We start from the raw sequence: 16670 nt of genomic DNA, 5'->3' as shown, positions 1-16670 counted from the left end.
AGGGGTACCAGTCACACAGAGACAAATTATCCTGGGCAAATAATGAAGGATCATTGTGCCTGGGGAAGGAGGAGGGGAGAACCACACCTTTACCTCATGAGGTTGTGTGAAGCAGACATCTGCAGAAGCTCTCCTCATTTGTGTGTTGAGTAGCAGAGCTCACACAGACCTCAAGAGTTCAATTGTTGGATTTGGATGGAATTCCCAAAGTCAGCCTTGCTACTTTACTTTCAGATCTTAAGGTGAATGATGTAGCACTTCAAATGTCATCAAGTTTTTAAACATGAGAAAAAAGCTCCACAAAATTAGAAGGGATGAAACAATAATCCTTTTATTTTCACAAGGAAAAGTAGTGGTGTTTAATTGAGCAGTCCAGTAGAAGAAATTACAATTGGCCTTTGTATTTCAACAGGCCTTTGTACTTCAGCATTCAATAATATGAAATAAATTAGAAGGGATTATGAAAAGGACTAATGAGTAAGTGACTGATTAGGTGGAATTTTATGAATACTACAGGAAAAATAAAATATACTCTATATACCTCTGGTGATTATAAGTTTGTTGCTTTTTCTTTGCTTTTTTTCTTTTTTGTCTTTTCTTTTTTTTTAATAAAAATCCAGGAGGCAAGCATACACTGAAATGAGGAGGTAATTTTCTGAATATCTGTAAGAATCATAAAGGTCGTGGTTTTCTTTATTTTTGCCCTGGCATTATTGAAAGGTTCACAGAAAATTAGGCATATTTTCAAGGGCTTTGGGACCTTTCTTGAAACAATGCCAAATGAGTAGTAATAAAATATTTCTGTAGAACTACCTCCCTTACTATTTTAAGATTCTGTTTTTCTCCAAGTCCCTTTTTGTTGCCACTGGTGGTGCAGCAAGAGATCCATAGCATTGGAATGAATATTACATAAGATCCTTGCAAAACAGATGCCTCTAGAAATTCTTTTCCATCCTCTCATTATCATGGAAAGCAGTCTTTCAACCATCTTTGAAACGCCTCCCAAAAATGTGCTCTAAGCTCATCTACTTGTGTCTGTGAGCCACCTGCATGTACATCTGTACAGGAAATGCTGGTCATATTGGCCATCATTACCAATTGTTCTTCTGTTTTCCATTTCCAAGGACTTAATATCGCACTATTTTATTTTTCTGTTTACATTGCATGCAAATATTTGGCTTGGTAATGCTAAAGTGAGCAGTGAAAACCATTCCATATGATTAGTGTTGTTCCACATGGTAGCTGGAATCTATTCAATTTAATGACCTTAACTGGTTTTTCAAGTGGGATTTTTTTTTTTTTAGTCAGGCTGCCTAATTAGATTTCTGGATTAACATTAGAAATGCCTTTCAGGGTGATAGCTGAGGGATTTTTAGTACTCCATTTTGTCTCTGACCTTGGCCACTCTCAATGTGTTTGCATTTTAAAATAACATGCCTGAAAATGGGTGGGTTAAGAGATGATCCTGAGCAGCTTTAAGCAGTATTGCACTATATTGAGTTAACCTATACAATATGTACACTGTGTAATATAGCATTACACTATGTCACACTATACACTGTTTTGCCTCATATTGTTCTGTACCATGGCTAGATTTGACATTACCTATAAATGTTTAGGAAGCTGGTGTGTCTAAGTTTGATAGCTGTTAAGGTTCTCAGGATAGAAAGAGATGAAATGGGCTTTACTACTTCTAAATTAAAGAGAAGGAAGTGATGACATGGCTGTGAAAACACTGTTAGAAATCTGTTATCAGCAAGACTTTTGATTCCTCTGCAGCCTTTCAGATTTTGAATGTCTTTTGTGGTGTCCTATTACTTTTTTTCTGTTCTGTTTAAGGAATAGGTACTTGGGAGGAAAAATCCCTATTGTTACCTCGAGTATTTTGCCTTTTACAATGTATTCAGATCTTTCTTCATTTTGTCTCACAGTCCTTTGTGTATGGAGCAATAGAGAGGGGAATGAACATCACAATGTGCTAAAGGTTGAAATATCCTTGATAGGATTATAGAATGTGTTGCACACTGTGTCTGAACAAAACAGGATCACAGAAAAGAAGACAGGTCAACTTGTTGCTTGCTGCAGAAAATTTAGAGGCAATGGAAAAATGTCTATGCATGTTAGAGAAAGCAAGGGACTCAGATTAAGAAGCTGGCAGTATCAGCAGTGAAAGAAGCCAAGAAAAACAGATGCCAGATCTAAATACCAATTCTTTAAGGACTGAATCACTTATTCAGCAGCCATACATTGACTGCCTACAATAATTGACATGGGTACAATGCTGTTGTCTGCTTGGGGAAGAGTTTTTTGCAAAGTCAGATTGAAATTATTCTGAGAGGTCAAAAATGGCTGTGAAATCATCTCTCTATTTTTTGTTCATACAGATACTATAATGATCCAGATGTCTGCCCTTCTACAAATCATTGAGCAACTCTCTGGGCTATAAACATAGTGTTCAAAACATATTTCACAACTTAGACTACACATTGCTGTCTGATACTTTTAACGTATGTGTGGGTCCAAATACTTTCAAATGTATTTACATTATCTATTAAATTCATACTTTTGTCAACTTATGATCTAATAATGAAAGATATTACAGACTGTAAAAACATGGATTTGAGTGATCAATGCTGTATTGCTTAATCCTGTATTGTTTGGAATTTATTGAAAAAGCTATTGTTGATATGACAAGGCGATTGCTCATGCTCAAAAATGTCAATGTCTTCTTTCACTTTTGAGTTTGTTGCTAAATTTTGTAAAAGCCTAGCACTTAAGTTGTAGGGTCCTTGAGAGCCACCAGTTTTATTTCGCTGCTCCCATACAGGACAAATTGTACAACAAAATTTCTGATCACTGTTTGTCTAATCTGTTTCTTAAAGCCTCTAATGAAAGAGACTCTCTGATCACATTCAATAAATCAGTGAGAAACAAAAGAAAACTGTGGGAAATGGGCTTTAAACTGTCCAAGTTCCGCAGGTAAATAATTATTTAGAGAAGCCTTCACTGTATAGTGCACACTCTTTTCATTGAACCATGTCTAGTCTTGCTCTTTATGTACATAGATACAGTATGGAAAAAATGCATTTAGAGCAGTCAATGGATATATGCTTTTAAGGCATAGTATTGCACAAATTAGGAAGTAGAAATAAATTGTGATTGTAATATTTGTGGATTATGGTTTTTGAAACAACTTTTGGGGTTTTTTTTCCTCTTAGAGTTTAACATACTGAATAATTTTAATAAATACTCCAATGTGTTAGGTTTATTTTAATTAAAAGCTTGTCTGTTTTTTAAGATGGAGGAGCAAATTGTTATAGCCGGTTTTCCATGTGGTGAACTTCATTCATTTTTATTAACTGTATGCTGGTATAACAACTTAATTTGTATTCTTCAGCATTTAGAAGTAAGGAAGGAAGCAGGAAACTCTGAGTTTCCATAGTATATACAGTTGGTTGCTGTCAGTGAAAAGGATGTCATTTCATACTGTATAAAGCGAGCCCTGTAAAGCAAGGCTATAGGTTATTTACTAATTTAATATTAAAGAAATATCCTCTCATTCTGATCTTAGAATTCAGGAGACACAAATGGAAACAAGTCTTGCCTGCCACTTCAATGCTTAATGTTGAAAGCTGGATTTATTTTGAAACTGATGCAACAGCTCTGTTACCAGAATGAGTAAGTATTTTAAGTTACCATAAGGCAGCATCTTGATACCATCATAATTTTCTAACATGGAAGAAGGAAATGACATCTTATAAATGAGTGGTAAATATTTGCTCTTAAAAAATGGCTTGTTTACTGAATGTTAAGTGATAAAAGTAAAATGCCAAATAATATTAAGACTTCTGCTTATTATAGATTATTAATTTTTTCTTGGTGCTCTCCTTAAGTGTAAAGATAGTATACTGATCATTACACTAATTTAGTTACTTATTTTATGTATATTTCAAAACTTATCCTTGCATTTTCACCTTTATTTGTTGATCTCTTTTGCTGTGAAGGTGTTGCAGAATGTTTCTAGACAGTTATGCTTCAGCTGAGATGTGAATAAAATTCAGTGTTGGATAAGGTGCTTCTGATGTAGAATTTATAAAGTACATTAGGACTGCATAAGAGAAAGAACTGGCAAGACAGATAGCTTGATGTATATGCCCGGCAAGAGATAAATTCTTAAGCAAGGATATATTGTATAAACAAGCCAGGTATAGCAGACTGCTTCCTGTTGGAAGATAAAACTATGGAAATAAAACTTTTGTTTTAAAAGTGAGAACTTTATTTTTAAAATTTTACTGGCAGAATTTTTCAGGAGCCATCAAATCTTTAAAATATTTCTCTAATATTTGTAGAGATGGACAAGATTCTCCTTTTAGTTACCAATCTAAAATTTATTCTACATAATGCAGGGGACAGGATTAAAGAGAGAATTTGAATCCAAGAATAACTGCTCACAAATTAAAGTGCTGCCAATTTTCAACTTACAGGTAGAAGAAGAAAAAAAACAGAACAGAGTGTTATTTCAGTTCAATTGTAAAACTCAGTGGAAGTACATCAGGCACGCTTAAAAACTGGGAGTGGTAGGAATAATAGAAAGGGAAAACTTTGTCAGAAGAAGCAGAGGGAAGAAATATGGTCACAATAGAGGTTGTGGATAATACACAAAAAATACTATAAATAAATAAATATCCAGTAGGAATATACGTAAAGCTTGAAGGTTATTAAAAGAGTTTTAAGAATTCTTATATTAGTTATTTAGACTATATTATGTTCATGGAGTCAAATAAATTTGAAGACACATTTATGGTTTCACCTGGAGACATCAGTGACAGCAGTTATAGAACCTAACACACTTTTAACAGCTGTAGTGGCTCAAGCCAAAGACTGAGTTGTGTTCTCTATCCCTCAACATCCACAAGTGAATGGCTTGAAAAAAGAAGAGCAGGACAAGGTTATAAAATGACACTTCTGTGTAATGCTAATTTCATGCTCCAGCTATTTTCACATTGAAAATCTCCTGAGTCTATGTGGTTGTATTAATTTGCAACCCACTATGAATTTCTCTTCCATAAACGTTTTCAGTCTCCCAATCAACCAACCTACATGAACTTCTTGGATCCACATTATTTTTTACAAGGTCTCTTGCACCTACTCTTTTCTGTCCTGAAATGTATTCCTACTGGCTCAATTTGACATGTCCTCTTTCCTGCACTGGAAAAGAAAATGAACCATTTCTGTCCATCTTACTTTATGCCATTTGTACTTTTATTATCCTCTATAGTTTCTCCTTTCATTTTTTTTCTTTTCCACAAGAAAATGTGACAAGTCACTTCATAGGTCAGTATACAGAAATCACTGAGACATTTTCTAATGAAATTAAAATATCTATAAAGTTCTGAAGTTTTTAAATGTGTAAGAAAACTTAAAATATAATTAATTGTATTGAGTGATTACCAATTTAGCACTCACCAAATAAAATAATAGGGAGATGTGATATATTCACAGAGATTTAGCTGGATCAATATACTTCTCTTGATTTTATTGGTTGTATGTAGAGTTTTATGTGATAATTTCTGTTCCTTTACCATGCAGAATTGAGCAAGTGATGAAGAGTGCTTTCTCTTTATCTCTCTTTTCCTTTGCTGTTACATAGCTTAACCAGTGCCACAGAACAGAGGCAGTTGATTGTTGAGCTATTCAAATTTCTCATAAGATAAACTGGAATATTTTGTGTTTACTATTTGTGCTCTTCTAAACCATTTGTAATAGGTTTCTTGTTATCAGAACTTTCTCTATTTTCTTCTTTTTGTCTCTTCACTGCAGACCATCTTTTTTTTCCCTGTTTCACACAGTCTCAACTCCTTCTTTTCAAACATTTTCACCCTTGGTCTGAAGCTGATTAAGTGATCAGAAATCTTTAGTGATTTCCCTCTATGCTATTTAAGACCATCATTATCACTGCTCAGAATGACTCTGAAGACAAGTTGAACCTCCTGTTAAAGCATTATGGGAGGTAATTTTCAAAACCTCTCATTTCTCACTACAAAATCAGCTTTAGAAAAAATTCTAAGAGAAGAATTTGACACTGAAAAACCTCCTACCAGCTAAAAACTTTTATCACTGCTGAAGTCCCTTAGCTAGCTGAGAGAAAACGGTACCACAAGAAGTCATTCAAAGACATGAGAATATGTGTTTCAAGACCAAATTCTAAATATATTCAATTTCCTATTTGTTCTGAATGCCCATTCCTGACTAGTGATATTTTTGGGCTTTAGTAACTATTATTTTTAGGACTAGAAACATAATTCTTCTTTCTCATATCTTTCCTCTTCTCATGAATCTAATTCAGGTATTGATTTTTATGACAAGGTGCCCTCATTGATAAAAAGCTCCAGCCTCTATCTGGTTTTGGAGCTCCCTGCTCACCAAATCTTAGTACTTGAGAGGTTTCTTTGATACTGCTACTTTCTCATTTTTAAAAGACGGTATTCTAAAGAAAAATAGTCTTAATTTGTCTCTCTGGCCTGGCACTGACTGTTTTCCCCAGCTACCCATGCAAAGAACCTTACTCATTTCCATCTGGGGACAAATATTTCTAGTCAAGAGACACATCAAATCTTCTTCTTCCCTTTTCCTTGTCTTCCTTCCTACAAGAGACATAAAGAACTGCAATGAAAAATAAATGCATGAATAAATAAACATTCAGAGGATCCAGCAACAAATCACCCAGGAGGAAAGCAATGCAGAGAAGGAAGCTGAAAGAGCCATCATATTTACCAGCAGGCAGTGATCATGGAAAAAAAATTACTTGTTTGAGGTAGTCACCCATGGCAAGTACATGGCAAGGACATCTGGAGAAACACTGTTAGTTTGCTTCTGTGATGATTCCTTATAAAGGTTGAGTTTCACAGATGACCACTTTGTTAACTAACCTTCATTCTACACCTTCTGATATTTAACCTTGTATATTTTGAAACCAGCAACTCTCTTGAGGAAATTATAGAGATTTTGTAGGAGGATTAAAAGAATTATCATTTCCCCCACCCTAAGCTGTTATAACTGAATGTAAGTAAACAAGAACCCAGAACCTGAGGCATCTTCACTTTGTGTGGTCTAGAGCTGAGTGCTCTAAACCTCTGACCCTGATGAAGGAGGGAGTTGCCCATTTTGTTGCTGACAGAATGAGAATTATCTCAGTCTGAGATTGCATCTGAATGCAAATTCCAGAACTGCTTAAACAATTCCTACATTTTCCTGGAATTAATCAGGCAGGGAAACACAGCTTATGAAGTGTCTTATACTTGCCTTTGGGGCACTAGCCTCTGAGATCCAACAATCCACTCCAGAAGATTAGAAACAACCAGTAAGGATTTGTTGAAATTAAAGAAAAATCAGACACATCATCCCATGCAGTCTGCAACTAAAAATATGTGAGAAGACTTTAATTTTTTTACTTCTCTTTTTCCACTCTTTTCCATAAAAGGGAAAGGTATGATATGTTGGTTCCAGCTGGCAGGAAATCTCACACTCAGCTACTCCCCTCACTCTCCCTCCTAAGTAGGACAGGGGAAGACAAGAAAAAACAGGAATGAGAAACATTTTGGATGAATATGGAGTCAGGAAGATCACTTACTAATCATCATTGTCAGCAAAACAGACTTTATTTGAGATGAATAAATTTATTGTCAATGAAAATAAATATGGAATTACTCATTTGGGTATTGGAAGGAAGAGGACAATAAACATTTACACACTTAAAGAAAACACCTTTTCTCCACTTTTTTTCCACACTCAGCTTCACTCCAAATTCCTGTTTCCTCCTTATTATTGCCATAGAATACACTCATTCCCTGCAGTAAGGCAATGCACCATGCAAGGCTGGGGCAGTGTGTGTGTGTGTGTGTGTATGTGAGTGTTACAGTCAGTACACAGCAGTTTCCTCCAGCCACTCCTTACTTTTCATTTTCTCTGCTCCTGTTAGGTTCTTTGCACCACTGCAGCAGAGAAAAGTACCTGAGTTTGGATTGAGATAGCTTGACTCATTCTTTTCTTTTTTTTTAAAGCAAATATGTCTTACAGTATGTGCATACTTAGAATTCCAGCCTGGTACTTCTGCAATAAAAATCAACAGGATGTGGCTCATATAGGAACCAGCTATTTTTAGGTAAAATTCCTGAAGTGGGATATAATTTTAAGTCTTCTCTGCATTTTTATTTCTGAAGCTGCTTGCTTCAGGCTTGAATGATACATGATTAATAATTGAGCACATCTTATTTATACATTCCTTTACAATAGATGCATGAGAAGAAACCAGAAAATTACGAGGGTAGGGGAGGAAAAGGCAAAAATATATTTCTATGGTAGATCCTGCCAGAAAGACATGAGCCAGTAGTGATGGTAAATTTTATGCCAATCTTAAACGTGTGTTTAACTTTTATGCATTAATTTTACATTCCTTCATTTTCATACATGTCCCATTCACTCTTGCTCAAATGAATCAGTAGAAAGATTGCTGTAACTGCATTAGGATTAAGGCTAGACTCTCCCAAAATACATGCTGGTTAATAGGGATAGAAGCCAGTTTAAAAATCAATACAAGGTATGTTTCTTCTAAATGGGATTATATGTAGTCAGCAGAATGACCTAATATCTTAGGCTAAGTTGATAGTTTTTCTTGGCATGTGATAATTATCTGCCTGTACTTCCAACCAGAGCAAAATAATATTGTCAATCAACTTCATTAGAAAATCTTATGAATTTAAAAATAAGAGTCTCAGTTACTCTGCCTAAAAGGACAGTACTAATGCTCTACTTGTAATACATTGAAGTAACTACCATATCTACCTTTCTTCCTACTAAGAATTGCCGGCAGTAAACTGATCATAAACCACCAGTGTCTTCCTTTTGAAAATTAAAAACTTCTATTGAGAAGACTATGAAAAAGTATAGTGTATTCACTGTTCTAGTCAAAGGAAATAGGAACTATAGTACAAAAAAAATTTTGAAAGAAGACTTTGTTGGAAGAGTCATTTAAAAAGGCATTACAGTCTTAGTAACTGCCATGGTCCTTCCTGTATTCCTGCCATGTTCCCAGTCAGAAAAATCTCTGAAATCTCTGCACTGTCCATTTTTTGCAGAATGTAATGAGATCCACCTTATTCAGTATCTAGTGTTCAGGGGCAGTTGTATCTATATGTTTCACAGAGATAAGCAGAACTATTCTTCTGGAGTAATTGGTACATGGAATTATATGTTGAAGAGTTCTTTCATTCCCCACCAGCAGTAGGTGTTTGTTATATTTAGTTTTTAAACATGAAGATTTATATACACAGAGTCATAGAATAATTTAGTTTAGAAAGTATCTGTAAGACCATCGAGTCCAGCCATTAACCTAACAAGTCAAATCTCCTACTAAATCATGTCCTTAAAAGAGAAATCTAAATGTCTTTTAAATACCTCTAAGGATGGTGACTCAATCACTTCTCTGTTCCAGTGTTTGACAACCCTTTTGGTGAGATAATTTTTTCCTATTATCCAAACTAAACCTCCTCCAGCAAAAATTGAGGTAATTTGCTTTTATCTTCTTGATTGTTACTTCTTGGTAGAAGAGACTGCCCCCCCCCCCCCACCTTACTGCAGCCTCTTTTCAGGTTCTTGTAGAGAGCAATCAGGTTCTTTTTAAGCCTCCTTTTCTCCAAGCTAAACAACCCCCACTCCTTCAATTGCTCCTCATCAGACTTGTGCTCCAAACCCTTCACCAGCTTTTTTGCCCTTCCCTGGACATGTTCCAGCACCTCAGCATCTTTCTTGTAGTGAGGGGCCCAAAACTGAACAGAGAGATTTGAGGTGTGGCTTCACCAGTGCCAAGTACAGGAGGATGAAATGTTCCTCAGTCCTGCTTGCTGCACAACCATGAGCCTTTTAATAAACTCTTCTACTAGATCTGTAGGTTTTATTATTATCTTAAGTGTCCAGTTTCACTTAGAATTTTACTATTTATCTTTAGTACTCATATAGTTAGCTCTTGGGATACAGTGCTTTCAGCCATCACAGCTTCATTTTGAGTTAGATCTTTATCTCACTGCCACATTCTGGTATCAGTGTTGTCAGGAATAATGAGTTTAAACCAGCAGGTATTTTTCTTCAGCAGCCTAAAACACAAACATATGTCATGTCATTTTATTACTTTCAGAGTTTATTACGTAGCTTGTTTCATATATGTCATAATATATTTTCTGCTTGTTTGCCCATTAACTACTACAATGGTGTTTTCATTGATTCTGACACATTGAGCACATTCGCCTTTCTCTGGAATATCTACAGTTAGTACAGAAACAAATTATTCCAATGTTAGGAACTTTGTATGCTGGTTCATTAGCAGATCTTGTGTCACTCTCCTGAAGATATGTTCTTTTGAAATCCCCCTCTGACAGCTATGATTGTTTTAAAACATTTCTGCCATGCCACTTGCTTGTTACCATTTTACAGCTGGGCAGTCAGAGCCTTCAGAGATGACCTGGTGGAACAGATTGTACAAGTGTTTCTCATCCACTTCAGCGAGGTTGTGCAACTTATTATCCTAAATTGTTGAAACAGAACTACAGACTACAATACAGCTATCCACAAGAAAATGGGGACAAATAAAATATTTTAGAATTTTGCAACAGGAATTTTTCAAGTAGATCTTTTTTTTTGACACATATAAGGGCAAATCTTTCTGAATATTGTCTCAAATATTAATTTTATATAAAAAAATTAATCTTACAGTACAATATTTTGTCTTTATTTTCCTAAGAAAAATCTGACTGTATTTGTCTGGTGAATATACTTGAAGGCCCACATACTTCTATACAACTGCCCTTTTTTCCGTGCTACATATATCCAAAAACTACCAAAAGCCTAGTCTGCTGTAAAAAATGAGGCTAATATGAAAAAAAAAGCACTGCATACATATTTCCAGAACAGAATTGACATTATTGCTGACAACTACAGATCAGTAGGAAAAGTGTGAAGAAAACACAGGTCTTCCATCTGCTTCATCCATCTGCTGAGAAAAGGATCTATGTTAGCATTAGCAGGTCTGTCTCTACAGTTCTGTGTCTTCTATGTACATTTTCATGACAAATGTCTTAAACATCTATATTTTTTACCTCTATAGATAACTGTACTAAATAGCATTTAATTTTAGCTCTAAATTTGCTATTTTTTGAAACAAAATGCATAATAGAACATAATTCCCAGATTTCTCCTTAAATTTCCTGACTACAAATCAATGGTTCTTTAAAGTGTCTAATAAAAGAGTCTAGTTCAATATTAGATATACTTTATCTAATTTAATAAATCATATTTAATATTTTTTGACTGAGGATTTTGGCACAGTATGTCATTTGGCTAGTTTCTATTTGCCTGTATTCTATTTCAGTGTTGACATCCTTTTCAAAATTGGAAGAAATAAAGTTGGGATATAAACTTCAGATCAAATAGTATTCTCCAAGTCCATGTGTGAAGGTTATTGTTGAGGAGATCAGTTTTGTTGGACTTCTGCATTAGAAGTGTCAATCACAAACACAGAGAGTAAGAGAGACTCATGAGGAATTCTGTTCAATATTCATTATTTTTCAATATACTATATTTTATTTGTCCTATGGGTTGGGAGCTTTAGTAAGGAAACAGATTTTCTAGTTACACAAATTCTGTCCAGAGGTGGCAGTAGCCTGTATCTAGCAGCTCCAGGCATTAGGATTTCTAGAATCCAGACAAGGCCAGGTATTCTGCCCTTGTGCCCAGTGCCCATATGTAAACTCAGTAGGTCCTGTGGTTCACACAAGAATGACAGCAGCATTGCATTCATTATTTCTGCTGCTGCACAGGCATCATAAGTTCTTTCAAAATTTACTCCCTTGCTAAGTCCAGGAACTATACTGGAAAGATTAAAGGTAACCTTCAGGTCACTATCACCGGAATCAGTCCAAGAGCTTTTCTGGTGACCTTCTTTCCTCAGCAACTCCAGATGAGGAAGGTTTTTGTTTGTGATTTTTGGGGTTTTAACTGTGGGGTTTTTTTTCATTTTTTTTCGTTAATGCAGGTAGTTCTGACACGTAAACAGCTTTAGAATACTACTGGGAGACTTTTTAAACCTGTTCCTGTTCTGTTATCTTGAATGCTTGGAACTATTCAGTAATAAAACTCCAACAAACTATCTACAGTGCTTATGAATTATATAAACATTGCCTTGCTTTTTAACATAAAGTTAACTGAGACAAAAAGATTTTTCTGTTAAAAATAGTTTTAAAAAAGGTGTAAGTATAAAAAGTTATTATTCTGCAATATGTATTCATCTTCTGAGCGCCCTCATGATTAATAATCATACGTAGGACAGAGATGGTGAAAGGGAGACAGCTGAGTCTCTATGGGGTTGCCATTGTGCAGTTGCAAGAGGTGGACAAATATTTTGCCTATTCAAAGCCCTAACTGAAAGACCTTCTTTCATATCAGTGGGGAGAGTAATAATTTTGGAAGAAAATGCTTTGCATTTTGCTGAAGAAATTGCACTCAATTTGATTGTTTTTCACGTTGTTAAAGGGTGAACTACAACTATTATTTTTTATAGCAGTGATTTGTTTTGTTAGACCCTGTGAAGGTTCTTTGTTGTTGGCTGTTGTAAGGAAACAGAAAGAGTCACACCTCGGTTTTCCCTCTTGCACAGCATTTCAATTAGAAGGTGAAACAACTAAGAACAACTTTCTTCTGTCTTTTTTTTTGTCCTTAGCCCCCTTGAGCAGATTAAATATATGAACAAACATATCTTGTGCATGAATCACCAAAGAAAAAGACATTAAGGTGGTTTCATAAACATGTTGACATTTATTTTTAATAAAATACGGATTACTTCTTTTCTATTAGGATGAAAAAACAACATTTTAAAACCTGAACAAGTGCTGGTTAATATGCAGAAACTAAAGTGTATTGCAGATGATCAGAAAAATTGGAATTTTTTTTTTTTGTCAAAGTATGGTTATCAGTAATTTAAAGGGTCTTTTGAATCATTTAGTATTGAAGACAATCAGCAGCAATAAACATAATCTTCTATCAGAAGTAGCAAAAGAAGTTATTATCTCCTTCCTTCCCAATTTTATGTACAAAGATATTATATATAATATATATAACTTTTCTTAAAAATCTAAGCCCCATATAGTTTAAAAGTTTATAGTTATACAAGTCATTTTATTAAGGAATTTGTTTCTTCAAAGATTTGAATGAAATAGTTTATTTTAAGCAGCTAGTTTTCAGAAGCAATCTTCTCTCTTGTTTTCAAGTTCATGGCATATAAAAAAAAGAAAGGAATTAATAGTCTATTATGTATGTTTTGGCTTCCTTATGAGCTGTCACTCAGTAAATAGTTTCACATACACATAAGACCTCTTTATGTGCTGTAATATCAATGTAAAGGAGCATTTCAATAATCGAAAAATTCATTTGCTCCCATCTGAAGGCCATCTCTATTATCAGCATGATAGAGTTGGAAATCAAATTATATATATCTATATCTATATCTATATATATCTCTCTCTCTCTATATATATATTAATATATCTCAAGATATTTTGATGTGATAGGACACTGTAAACAGTGAGAGTTTAAAATGCTGTTGAATGCAAAAATTTGTTTTTTCCCCTAGATTTTTCATAATAAAGGTGACATTATTTTTTCCTGTCATCTTGTAAGGAGTAATAAGATACATAGTATTGTTTTAGTAGTTGATTGAAATGTTGGCAAAAAAAAAAAAAAAGCTCAAAAAGGAGAATTTAAGTAATGAATTGCAATGAAACTTTACTCTCAAGAAAGCACACATTTGTTTCTTTGCAAGTATCTTCTCCAGTTGATTGTAATTCATTGTTACAGACAAATTTAACTTTCTTCTTACATTTCTTTGCATGAATTACAGTAGAAAAACTATGTATAATCTTTCAGTTATGTCAATGTATGTGCAAACTTTATGACAGTGAAATGAAATAAATCAATATTTAGGAAGCTCAGAACAAAAGATTGAAGGCATTTATAGCGAGTTGCATTAATCAATTTACTGTGTGCTTAGCATTGTTTAGCTGAGCTAATAATGTAAGATTAACCTTTAAAAATTTATATTACAAAGTATGATGATCCCAATCTTGGTTCCTAATGCTTTTAGCTCTATAAACAACGTTTGACATTTACCCCAGTTGTAATGTCATGGAAAAATGTTCCCATACCCTGCAAATGACAAAGGTTTGAATTTTTTTATTTTTTTTTTTAAGGAAGGAATTTAAGTTTGTTAGCTGTGTCAGTTTTGGTTTTTTGGAGGGAGGGGGATTTTGTTGGATTTTTTAAAATAATGATTTAAATGATGACATCACTTAAGATCATTAGAAGTTAAGGTCATTAGAAATTAAAGATCATTAAAAGTTAAAAAATACCAGGCAAGCATTAAGATTTCTTTCACTAGCCACTGTTTCCTCACTTTATTTGAACAAAGAGAAAGTACTTTAAAGAATCAATGTGAAAAAAACTGGTTTCAGCATATGTTCTGGTCTTGAATCACAGTAGCACTGAATTAGATGAAAAAGTATGAACTTCCAAAGAGTCCTATCATTTTTGCCATGGTGTCTCATGTTTATATCTACTTCTGATCTTTGCCTTCAGGTAGTGCTGAAATGTAAATATTTAATATTGAGAATGAAAAAGAAATAACAATTACTTTTGATAGATTCTGTGTTTACCTTTCAAATTTTCTAGTACCTTTCTTAATAGAAGTTCTGAGTAATTTCAATCTTAAATTAGTCTGCCAAGATTTTTTAAATCTATGGTCTGAGCCTTCTCATGCTCCACAAATTTCTTTGCAAAGTTTACCAAATACAATTAAGAAAGAGACATTCAAATATTTTATGCAGCAACTTCTATGCATGAGGTTCCAGAGCTTAAAAGAATATTTAGTAACCATTGGAAAGGAGAATTTTTGAGACGGGCTCTGTTGCAGTACTAATCCCTGGTAGCAGTACCAAAATGCCATGGATCCTTTTCCCACGTAATACAAAGGCTGTCACTGACACCTCATGGGGCTGGAACATGTTTCTTTCAGCCTGATGACACATCAGATCACAAAGTGTGTGAGTGTAGGTGGCATATACCTTGAATACAAAAGTGTTTCATACTCACCCATGTTTATTCTTCTATAAAAAGCAAAACCTGTTGGAAAGACCTGAAGAATGTCACCATATGCAACGAGGCTTTGGGGACACAAATTGAGAAGCATGAGTCATGTAAAAGACCACCTCAAAACTGGGCTCATTTTGTAAAAGGGATAAGGACATTGAGTTGAGAGATGTTACGAATGCTAGATGCAAATTCCCTTTCTAGATACCCCACTCAACAAGGAGCTTTTCATGATTTAATGAAGCTCCTTTTTAAAAATCTATTTGTGTTAAGTCTAAACAAGAACTGCACCTGACAGAAAATGGTAGTAGTTTCATTCCTATGCCAAATATTATTCAAAACAGAATTCTTAGAAACAAGGGTGTCTACTGTATCTTAACTTCCATTTTGAGAAAATCCAGGTGGATTCTTAATTTGAAGAATAGCTGTTAAGACACAGTTTAAAACATAAAAATGTAATACCTGTTCCTGTTGCTGCTGCATCCACACAGATTGGCTGAAACTAAAGCTGTGCTCTAGATCTGCAATCAGAAGGGCTCAATCAGCCTAATCTAAAGAATTTGGGTATGTTGTTTCAAGAGGGAAAGGAGGACAATTTCTGCGTACTATTAGCATCTCATGGAAATCGTAAAGGCTTTTCAAAAGTCCTACAGATTTCTTTTGTCCATTTTTTTTTTGCTGACACAGTTGTACAATAGCAGATCCCAACATGGCATTGTCTTTGGGCTTGCATCACACTAATCCAAGTGATCTAGAATTCTGCTTTTAATTTCAGCTTGTTCTTTAATTTGAATTCCTAGTACATGGTGATTTATATCCAAGCAGCTAACAGCATAAAGCAAAACACAGTATCAGTTTTACATAGTAACAACTTAAGCAATGTGAGGTTAAACTGTGCTGTCAAATTCCATATGCCATGATGGGTAGTCTCTATGTGCATACATGGAATATTCATACAAGATATATGGATACAGTAAGCAATACAGTAATGTGACATTAAGCATTTGGTTCCAGTTAAGACCAATGGAAACTGAAGTTTCCAAGCTCCAAGCAAGAGATTCTCACATAATCCAGTCATAGATATCCATTTCAGAAAGAAAATGGAGATTTTTCTCCAGAACCCTCAAAGTTTGGTTCCACAGGTGTGTTCAGAAAGTGAGACTTTAAAAAGCTCCGACCCTTGACTTTTTCTTTCCTCCTTGTTTCCTCTCTGATCCACAATATTGACTTTGATTTGGTACATTTTAATGGGGGCAGTTTTTAATTTCTTTGTCAGTAGCCTAATAAACTGTTATAACTATGGAGAAAAACTTTCTCAATATACAACATTCTAAGTGGATCATAAATTTTATGTTGAAATAAAAGAAATTTTATTTCTACTGATGGTTACACCTGATTTTTTTTTTTTATTATGCCAAACTTCTGCTCTCTTTATTACTGCTAAGACTTGTCTAAAACTGAAGACTGACTACTCCCAGGCAAGC

This window comes from Agelaius phoeniceus, chromosome 1 (assembly GCF_051311805.1).
Source record: "Agelaius phoeniceus isolate bAgePho1 chromosome 1, bAgePho1.hap1, whole genome shotgun sequence".
NCBI lineage: Eukaryota > Metazoa > Chordata > Aves > Passeriformes > Icteridae > Agelaius > Agelaius phoeniceus.
This window is presented reverse-complemented; position numbering follows the sequence as displayed.